This window comes from Pelodiscus sinensis, chromosome 13 (genome assembly GCF_052426305.1).
Source record: "Pelodiscus sinensis isolate ZL-2025 chromosome 13, ASM5242630v1, whole genome shotgun sequence".
Taxonomy (NCBI): Eukaryota; Metazoa; Chordata; order Testudines; family Trionychidae; genus Pelodiscus; species Pelodiscus sinensis.
Window position 1 is genome coordinate 1,754,338 of NC_143064.1, and position 10,824 is coordinate 1,765,161.

General features: G+C 52.0%; 1 long non-coding RNA gene across 1 annotated transcript in view; it reads left to right on the forward strand.

Annotated features, from left to right (window-relative positions):
• Nucleotides 1–10,011, forward strand: part of LOC142824391 (uncharacterized) — a 61,264-nt gene extending 51,253 nt beyond the window's left edge. Inside the window, exon 3 of the long non-coding RNA XR_012899289.2 lies at nt 9,879–10,011. This is a non-coding gene — a long non-coding RNA (uncharacterized LOC142824391). The remainder of the gene's footprint in view (nt 1–9,878) is intronic.
• Nucleotides 10,012–10,824: the final 813 nt, after the last annotated feature.

The following is a 10,824-nucleotide window of genomic DNA, read 5'->3' on the forward strand; positions in this document are numbered from 1 at the left end:
AATGCCTGCTGGTGGGGCTTTTGTCACCCACCGTCACTGAATCCGTGTGCTTCTGGGGAGGCATCTTGGTGGGGCTTGTAATGCTGATGGTTTCCAGATGGCAAAGACCAGGGCAATCTGAACCAGGAGTGAGGGGAAATTCATCTCATTGTGGGAGATGCAAAGACTGAGTTTGGGGCTTGCTTCTTAGCAAAAAATGACACAACTCCTGTTTGTGCTGAGCACCCTGCTGCTCGTTAGAACAGTGATCCTTGCCTCTGCTTCTGCTGCTCAAAGCTGGAGAAGTATTGGAGAGGGCAGCCCGTCAACTCAAAGGGGACCTTCCTTCAGTGTGAGCAGAAGTGCCCAATGCGAACTTTGCTGAAGATATGAAAACCCCAGGCTTTTCGGTTCATTTACGAATAAGCAATTTGTGTGCTGTATCCTAGAACCTCCATGATACACAGGTGGGAGGGGATGGACGGGCTTTGTAACGCTGAACAAACAGAATGGTAGCTCTTTCAAAAGTTTACAGTTGCACATCCACTTAGTACAGCTGTGAAACTCCATTACCTGGAAGAAGAATGCTGCTCTCCCTTGAAGTATCTGCCATGTGTTTGCTTTTTGACTCTGCTGCTACCTGATTGCACAGTTCCAGTCCCAGCAGAAGGGTGCGGTTGAATGGTCAGTTTGCAACTCTGAGGTTCTACTGTCTTTTAAGGAATATCACCTCAAAGACTCTGCTGTGGTCTGCAAAAGCTGAGACCAGTTGTGCCATAAATCATGGAACCATTTTGAAGCTGGGGTCTTTCTGGCTGGATTTTACCTTCCAAGAAGCTGGCACTTACTAGTTTCCACGCTTTGTCTCTGATTGTCTCCTGGCGGCCAAAGCTCCCAGCTAGCCCCAATAGCATATACCCATTCTCTCACAAATTGTCATCTCCTGGACCCTGAGCCCGTAGGCAGAGAGCTGAGGACATTGAATTTAATATCGAAATTGACACTTCAAATTCAATTTACCACATCTCTGGGCCAGGCCCCGAGCCTGATCACGTACATGGAAGCCAGTAGCGTTTAACTGGTTTACACCAAAGCTGCCTCTAGACTGGCAAATTTTTCCGCAAAAGCAGTTGTGCAAGAGGGAGATTGTAAGATTGTCAGTGTTCTTGTGCAAATACTATGCTGCTCCTGCTCGGGAAAAAGACCTCTTGCGCAAATGCTTTTGCACAAGAGGGCCAGTGTAGACAGCTAAAAACAGTTTTGCACAAAAAAGCCCTGATGGCAAAAATGGCGATCGGGGTTTTCTTGTGCAAAACCGCGTCTAGATTGGCACGGACGCTTTTCCACAAAAAGTGCTTTTGCGGAAAAGCATCCGTGCCAATCTAGACGCTCTGTTCCGAAAATGCTTTTAATAGAAAAACGTTTCCGTTAAAAGCATTTGTGGAAAATCATGCCAGTCTAGACGCAGCCCGAGTGAAGATGGACCCCCTCCATCTTAATGTGCCTGAAGTTGCTGTGGGACTTGCATTCTGCACCCTAGGGAGCTGGCAGAAGTGTGCCCCTAGGCCAGGTCCTGTCGAAACAACCCTCATGCCTGCCAGGTACTCTGTGTGACCGCCCTGGCCTCCTGCGAGGGTGCAGCTGCCTCTGCTTTGAGCCTAGCAGCTGCTTAGCAGCGCTGGATAGCCCAGCTCCTGCTCACCCGTGGTGTGAGTCGCTGAGGTGGGAACCAGCTTGAGAGTCCAGGCTCAGCAGCAGCTTCTCAACCCGGTGGGTCATTTCCCAGGTCTGGGGACTCTCGCCAATTGCCCCAAATCGCTGTTTTCAGTACAGCTTCCACTCTGTATGGCCACGGCCGGTGTGTGGGCTAGCCTGCACACAAGCTTTGTGTGTTGGCAGCACGTACCACACCGCATTGCACTCAACAGTCCGCACAGCTCTGCTATCAAACCACCCTGGGAAAGATACTGTTCAAACAAGCCAGTAGAGGAACAATCGGCTGCAATACTCAGCCTATGCTACAGCGAGCAATCATGTCTGGATTGGGCCGTAACCTTCTCTGCTCCATGCGACATTCGCCTCGAGTGTGCCAGCTAATCCCTTCCGCTTGAGCGCAGCTACGCACGCATGCAAATCATCCGCTAGTGGTAACGAGCACTGCACTTGGACCCCGTTCAGCAGAATGGAGGCCAGGCAGAGAGGAAATGGGAGCTGAAACCTGATCAAGCCAAACGTGGCCCCTGTGCATTGCTGCCCTTTTCCTGAAGCCCAGAATTTTGTTGATTCCTTTTGGCTCCTTGAGGAGCAGGTCATACTCTAGCATTTCAAGCACTAGTCACTGCGGCAGCCCCTGTGTTTGCCCACCTCCCTGTTCACAAGTCTGTATTCTGTTGCTTCGGGAAGTCCCTGTCCGCAGAAAATATCCGGGTTGTATGACCCTGGCAAACCCATTGTGAGGCAACGCGCCTGAGCGGTGCCTGCTGCACCGGAGTCTTGCGTGGAGATATAGTGATTTACCGCACAGGGCCGCGGTCCAGTATAACGAGCCAGGGAAGAGAGCAGCTGTCCCCTCATCAGTGGTTTGCACACACTGTCAATGTTTGCATTGCCTTCTCCTGCCTTGAGTTAGAGTCACAGTGGTGCCTGATTTCTAGTCTCTAATTTTATTTGTGTCCAACAGCTGCCTACCCTGCCTATGAATAATACACGCCAGCTCTGACAGTCAGCCGTTCCGCGTGAGGGGCGCTCAGGTGATCCCTGGAATCGGGGATGTTATGGTCTAGAGTCCCAGAATGCGAATTAGAGGAGTTACACCTTCTTTGTTCTTGCAGGAAGTACTGTTACACTGGAGGGGATCAGCGGGGGCCATCCATTGCAGCTGGCTGGCATATCCAGCACATGTCCTTCAGGCTGCGTAGGGGAACGAGGGAGCAATTAAGTGCTCCTGTGTGGTGGGGGCTGAGCCAGCAGAGGCTGCTGCCCAAAGAAGAGGCCAGCATAGCAGGGGGTGAGTGGGACCTGGGTCACGTGGGCTGACTGCAGACACGGGCTGGGGCAGTGACTGGTTGGAGCTGTGTGTCAGAACCCGAAAGTGAGGAGAGAGCCAGAGAAGCTGTTGTGGGCATGGATCAGAGAGGGGTTCAAGGCAGAACACGGGACTGGCTAGGCAGGGCAGACCTGGAAATCATGAGCAAAGAAAGTGCTTAAGGTTGATTGTTCCTACTGTGTTGTGGGCATTTTAAATAAAGAAGATTGTGCCAAAGAAAGACCTGACTCATATCCTAAGGGCTCAAATGCTGGCCAGCCACTGGGCAGCAAGGTGTTCAGGAACCTGGAGACTGTGTAAACAGCTGTCCTCCTGCTCCGGGCCGGCGCCATCCACGCTGACTGATGGTTCAGGGGTGTCACGTGACTGCATGGAGAAAATGCAGCTGTTTACAGGGACTGGGGGAAAACTCTGTTATGCTGCGGCTGAAGTCCAGGGTCTTGCCCATGTGCAGATACATTTGGCTCAGGCAATTTTTTAGCTTCAGATGAAATCACTGAAGTATGAGAACCAGATTTAATTTTGATTACACTTGTGTGAAATTAAACCTAAGATCCGTTGACTTCATGGAACCTTAATGAACCTCCAATATCCCCCTTCAGCAGCCCCTCCCCTGTCCTCTGTCTTCTGTCCAAGTAACCAGGGTCGTCTGGGCCCCTCTCTTCTCCGTAGGGTTGCCAGATGGTTTTACAAAAAATACCAAACACACGTGCTAAAAATTTGTGGAGCAAAAAAAAAAGAAAAAAAACCAAACCCACCACAACTATGCCTAACACTGAACGGGAACCTTATTAAACAATCAACAGTCTATATTTTACTACATGAACCTCTCAGTGCCGATCGTGGCCCCGCCTCCCCAACCACTCCTCCCGCCCCGGCCTGGCTTCCGTCGGGCGCCCAGCTGGAAGAGCAGAAAATACTGGACATTGCACATGGCTGGTATTTTCTGAATTTTTTTTACTGGACAGAGGGCATGAAAAATGGACTGTCAGGCTGAATACTGGACACCTGGCAACCCTACTTCCCCGCCTCCCCTCTCCTTCCTCCGCTGTTCGCCCTGGCTGGAACCAGCTGGGCAGGGCACCGGGGCCTTCTCTGTGCAGCCCACTGGCCAGACCCGGCCAGACCCGGCCGTGCCCTCTGAGCTGGGTCTCTCCCTGACCAGGGCCCCAGTCGCTGGAGTGTCCAGTTTTGTGCCATTCTCTGTAACAGCAAACTCTCCCCTCCTTCCCCCCGCTGTTAAAACAGGAACACCCAGGGACCCTGAATGCTCCCACCCTGGTCCACGTCCTGGAGCCCTGCGGGGCTGTGCTGGGGTTGCACACCTGGCTCTCAATGCAGCCCACCGCCTCAGCTCTGTACCAGCATGTCATGCAGGCCAGACTTCGACTTCATCACTTTAGGTGGCTGTCGACACGAGGTGTGCTGCATTGGGCACTACGGGGCATTTGTAAATGCCGTGCATGTTTTAATGGCATGGACATGGTGATGTTTGCAGCTCACATCAAACGCCCTGCCCGTGCGAAGTGTAATAGTGGAGCTGGACGCTAGGACTCACGTGCGTGTGAGTTTCCATATCCGGGCACTATGGCTGTGAGGGTCTGTTTAGCCTGGGAGCGTTACTCCTATCTCAGGTCTGTTTTCACCACTCAGTGGGTAGGAGAAGGATGGGCGCAGCAGGTGGATTGGGTAGAATGAAGTAACTTAAAACAATAAGAAAATATTCCCCGTTTATTGATTTTGTTTTGTTTAATGAGGCAAGAAAACAAGCCAAGTTCAGTTGCAGCATTTAAAGGGGCAGAAGTAAGCCAGGATCTGAGCATTTGTTTTCCTCTAAATTGTCAAAGGGCTGGGTCTGAGTGTGGAGCCATCAACCTCTCTGGTTCAGGCATTCCTGTTTGCCTGGAAACTATGCCCTCGCTCCGGAAATCTCCCAGGCAGCAATGCGTTTGCACAGTGCCAGCCAAACTCTGCTTCGGCGGTGACGTTGGCTGCAAATGACCTGGCCAAGGCGTGGCTCTGCATTTTGAGCCGTTCACTTAAACTTGCCATTTTGGCTAACAAACAAAAGTGCTGACAGCCAATAAGCCAAGGAATAATAAAAACCCGCCTCCCTTTCCATAGTGCACAGAACTGAATCATCCGACAAGCGCTCTGCAATGAACTACTGAGGTGGCACGACAACGCTTTTTGTGCCCCGTGTTCTTCTCTTGCACGTGCACAGCTACAGGTGCTGGGGCCAGCGAGTAGATGGTGCAGATTTGTGGCAGTCCCTTCCGAGTCCATGTGTGGCACTGGGAACATGTTCCTCCTGCTGTTCACCTGGGACGTTAGCTATGAGCTTGTGGTCACCAGGGAGCTTGCGGCGGCGTTTGCAAGAATAAGCGCCCAGGATGGGAAGGGGGTGTTGGCACCACACGATTTCAGAGGGCTCTGTACAGAACGTGTGAGACCCCCTGGGCTGAGGTCTCTCCCGTGTCCAGTCAGACGTGTCTGCCTGTCTGCTGTCCGTGCTGAGGAGGTTGGGTGCTTTGGAGACGGGAGCCACCTTTCACATGCTGTGCTGCTTGACTGGCCACTCTAGCCGCCTCAGGATATGCTCCTCAGTGTTGCTCCCCCGGCCGGATCGCCATGGAAACAGCAGCCCGGCCTGTTGTCCACAGCTGGGAATCCGGAGACGGGGCAGCGGTAGCCGGGGAGACCCCACCCAGCAGGGTGGAGCACGAGGCATTGGACAAGGTGTGTCCGGGGCCTGGCTCTTTCTGCACAGTTACACAGCTATCACCCTGCCCCCCATCTTGTCTTTTTCCTGCCTTTCCGGGGGGATGGGGACATCTGCGATGGGCTTTTGCTTCTTCTCACTCGGGGGCCAGGTGAGCAAGGGTTGTGGTGGGGTTTTTTGTTTCTCGCTTGTGTGGCCCTGACTGATTTTTCTGTGAGTCAGCGGCCCCCAACCCCAAAAAAGGTTTCCAGCCTTTACTTAACATGACACAGGCTCCTCTGAAGCCCATTTAGCTTTCTCTTTAACTGGGCAGGAACAGGTTAAACCAGATCTGGGACATCTTTGGGACAGTCCACATCTCCTGCCCGGGACACGTCCCCACCCCTCTTACTTTCACAGGGGCTGGCGTTCGAGGTCCTTGCAGCCGCGGGGGCTCCTCATTTGAGCCAGGATAAGCACGGGATGCTCCCGCTGATTCCTACAGTAAGGACAGCAATACTGGTAACAGCGTGTCCCTGCCCTGCGTTCAGTACTAAAGTGATCTGCAGCCCACCGCCAGCCAAAGTTACTCCCTTGGAGCAACACGTCTCTCTCTGCATCTCTTGGCAGAGCCGGTGTGTACGTGTAAACACAGTTTGCTCCTAAATCCCTCCCCCTCCCTGCCAGCTGTCGGGGAGAGCCCCTCCAGGCCTTGCTTGCGCAGAGGAAGGGGCAGCAGTAGTGAGGCGAGGCCCTGCACGGCTGGATGGAGCATGAGGCATTGGACAAGGTGTGTCTGAGGTCAGACTTTTCCAGCTACCACCCTCCATCCCAGAGGGGCTACCTCTCTGCAGTGATCTTTGCCGGTGTAAGCAAGTGTTCCAAGGCGGCTTGGACCTTGGTGGTCTGGAAAAGATTGTTTTTCTCTCAGCTCAGATTATCCTCTTCAAAGCAACATGAGGCCCACTAAATCCCCTTGAAACGTTCGTGCCGTGGTCACCAACCAGTAGGCCGGGATCTACCAGTAGATCTTGGAGCTTCTGACAGGGGATCCTGACAGGTTTGGCCAAGAAGCTCTCAAGTGCCGGCACTTCAGCTGCCCCTCCACCCACTGTCCTGCTGCTCCTTCCCCCTGCCTTGGAGCTGCCCCCCGGGAGTCTCCCGCCTCCTGTGCAGGGTGTGGGAGGGAGAAGGGGGGTGCTGATGTCAGGGTGTCCTTCCTCCCCCCACTCTTGTACCCTGTCTCCACACAGAGAGAAGGGGATGGAGGGAGCTTGGCAATGCAAATCTCTGACAGACACACACAGTGTGTAAGTGACATTCTCACAAACACACACTGTCCTTCCCTCTCATCTGTGACCCAACACATGCGTGGGGGGTGGCTGTTACTTCTACAGCTTGCAGAGTGGGTTCTTTGGGGTTTGACTGCTCTGTGCATTTCATCGTTTTCATTTCATTACAGTGGGGAGTCTCGGTTGGAGATTAGGAAAAACTATTTCCCTAGGAGGGTGGGGAAGCACCGGGATGGGTTCCCTAGGGAGGGGTGGAATCTCCACCCCTAGAGGTTTGTGAATCTCAGCCTGAGAAAGCCCTGGCTGGGCTGATTGAGTTGGGGTTGGTCCTGCTTTGGGCAGGGGGCTGGACTCGATGACTCCTGAGGTCTCTGCCCGCCCTGGGGTTCTGTGAGTCTATGATTTCTCTCTTATTCATAAATGTAATTCTTTGAGCAGTGAGTTCTAAAATGCTGAACCTGTCGTGGCTGGAGTGATTATCCCTGTGGTAACTGCTGCTCCTGCAAGTGGCTGGCATGTCCCTGCAGCCCCTGAGAGAGGCAGAACAGGGGGTCTCCACACGCTGTCCTTGCCTGCAGACACCGCTCCTGCAGCTCCCATTGATCAGTAATGGGGAGCCTTGGCCAGTAGAAGCTGTGGGCTCAGTGCCTGTGGATGGGGGGCAGCACGTGGCGCCATGGAGCCATGGCTGGACATGCCAGCTGCTTTCAGGAGTGGTGCAGGGCCAGGGCAGGAGTACACCTGCCTTAACTCCACTGCTTTACCTGGAAGCCATCTCAATAAAATGGTTCCAGAGCCTGCTTCCTGAACCCCTGTCCCAGCCCTGAACCTCCTCCTACACCCAACCTCCTGACCCAGATGTGAGTCCCCCTGCAACCAAACTCCTTCCCAGAGCTTGCACCCTGAAACCCTTCCTAGACCCCAATCCCACACCCTGGGCTAAGTCCTGAGTCCCTCCCATACTCCAAATCCCTTGGCCCAAGACCAGAGCCTGCCCCGCAACTCCCTACCCCAGCCTGGTGCTAGTGAGTGAGGGCTCTAGAATTGGCACTACTGGAAAATTATCTGGCTGTTACACATGGCCATCTGAGGGGTGCTTGTTGTTTTCATTTGCTCATGTGACAGTTTCAGCGTTAAAAGAAGAGGAGTACGCTGTCAGTTAAAAATGGCTCACCAGAAATAATTAGGACTCCTTGCAGTCAGAAAGGTAACCCGATAAAGTAGTTGACTAGCCTGGGTCCTAGGCTTTTTGTCTTGATCTTATTTTATTAATAAAATCTGCATGTGACTCGATTGCTTCCTGGTCGCCAGGATCCCGAAGTGCGGACATGAGTGAATGTTGGAGAGGTGAGTACAGTAACTAGTATGCCTGCAGAACACTGATGAGACCTGTGTGGTACATGGTGGCCTCCACAGGACCTGGAACTCGGTGCCTACAAAGTGTATTTGAATGACTGTAAATCGTTGCAAAGAATTGAGGTTTTGATCGTTTGGAATGTAGCTCCTGCCTGTACCTGAGCAGGATGACCAGAAAGACTTTGCTCTTGTGAAGTGACAGCCTTCTTCTCCCTGGATTCTTCCAGCCTGGAAACTCAACAGCCACCTGTTGCTCCAAATCCTCCCTCTGTGCCCAGCTGTACATTTCGTGAAATGGAGCGTGATAGGGCAGGCGAGGTAATATCTGGTACTGGGCCACCTTTCGAGCTGCACAGAGCCCCTCAGGTCTTTCCATTTCAAGTCCCATGAAGCGGGGCAACAGAGCAGTGTTCTTTCTGAGGAGCAGGTCGGCTCTCTGACCCTTCGGCGTCCAACCTTCTATTCCACAGCGTGGCCGCGGGGCTGAAATGTGGTCAGGCTTAGTGCCTTCTGGAGTGAGGCTGTGGCGGGTTGGCTCGTTTCCACGTAGGTGTGGCCGGTGAAACGAAGGAGATGGCTTATGAGCATCAGGGAGGCTGGTTACCACCTTCAGGTTTTAATGAATGAACTGTACGTTATGACGTGGGTTCTACTCAGCCTTGGCAGAATTTAATATCTATTGTTGCTATTTTTGGCTGATAATAATGGCTTATTTATAAGCATTTTTTACCATTTTTGCCAATTTGATTTTCCATAGTTGTAGGAAATTATCAGGGAGTCAAGTAATAAGGAGGTCAGACAATAATTCTTTAACTTTTTGAATCGAGTCAACTGTCATTAAAGCTTTGTAATAATTAAAACAGAACTTCTCAGCCTCACATGCCAAAACATCAAGTAAATGTCCTTAAATGAAACTGTTCTCCAGCTGCCTGTCTCTCTTGGCACTTCTGTGCATTTCTTTGTGTGTGGATGGTAATTTTTTTTGGCTGTTTTGGGGGGTGTTTGCTGAAACTGATACCAATAGTTGCTAAGCCTGTCTAGTTCTAACCCTAGTTATATGGCCCTGGGATTGTGTATGGTGCTGGACAGACAAGTTAGAAGGCAAGGTCCCTTCTTCTGTTGAGTTGACAGTCAAAGGCCCTGCTTTTGTGGAGACTCGTGCCTGTGCTTAACTTCTCTCCTGTGTCCCGCCAACTGTCAATGCTTCTCTGTGTGCTGAAGTATGGCCCCAAGGAACGTGGCCGTGACAAACGAGTGGGGTGCAGGGACGGGGGGTTTAAGAGGAAAGGGAAGCAGCCCTGGAGACAATGGCTCCTTTGGGCTGACTCTGAGAGCTTTGCCTGGTGCTGGTTTGGGGGTAGGAATGGAAGGAAGGGAGAAAATGAATGGTGAGCCGCGGAGCCGCAAGTCAACAAGGTACAGAAGTACGTGGAGTTAATTATTGTAGGTGGGGCTTAGGTGTGTTCTTTACTGCAGTTACATGGTTCTCTCCTCTATTTGGCAGAAAACTGAGGCCAGTGATCCATGCAAGCGGGCTTTGCAGTGTGCTCCTCGTGTCTGGTAAGAATTGTTTCCTTCCTGCGCTTTGGCTTCATTAATCTAATTGTATCCCTTAGCATGGGCGTGGCAGCTCCTAGGGCTTGGCCCAAAAATGTTTATAATCCGACTTGAGCCAGGGTAACGGATTGTGTCTGGCGTGTTGTGAATCAGCGAGGGTTACGGCTGTGCCGCGGGGCCTCTGAGCAAAGCAGCTTTGGGCTCAGTTTGTACTTGAAAGCAAGAAGTGAGCAAACTCTTTGGTACCCAAAAAAGCCAGTGCTAGGGATTTAGCAGGTTCTTCAGAGCCAGTGCCTTCACATGGTGCCAAGTGGCCTTGTTCTTCCGGAGCAGTCAAGTCTTGGTGAAGACGTGATCCCATCAAAGACCCCCGGGGTGTTCTAAGGAGCAGAGATATTCGCCCCTGGTCCTCACTAAGCTCCCCGGTGCGGTTCTGGAGCGTTGCTGAGGTAGGAAATGGGTTTTCTCAGCCCAGCAAGAGCTGCATGTCAGCCTTGTGTGATGGGTTGTAGTGTCCTTGCATTGCTTGCATTTTGCTGCAGGTGTCTGCAGGGAACTGCATTGCATCAATGAAGCGCAGGGGGCAGAGGCCAGGCTGTAATTAGCTTTGCAGATGAAGATGCAGAGCTGTGTCTGTGCCAGAGGTCAGACTAAAGCAGGGGTGTCCAAACTTTTTTCAAAGAGGGCCAGATTTGATGAAGTGAACATGCGTGAGGGCCGACCATTTTGCCTGACATTCTTTGAACCATTAAAATTAAATGCAAATTAACTATTTTATGCAAAGTTTATTGCAAACGGCATACTTTTCATTTCGTCACATGGATGACAAATCTAAACAGGTGTTAAATCACTCTGCCTTTCATATCTGAAGGCCAGATGAAAAAAAATCCAGG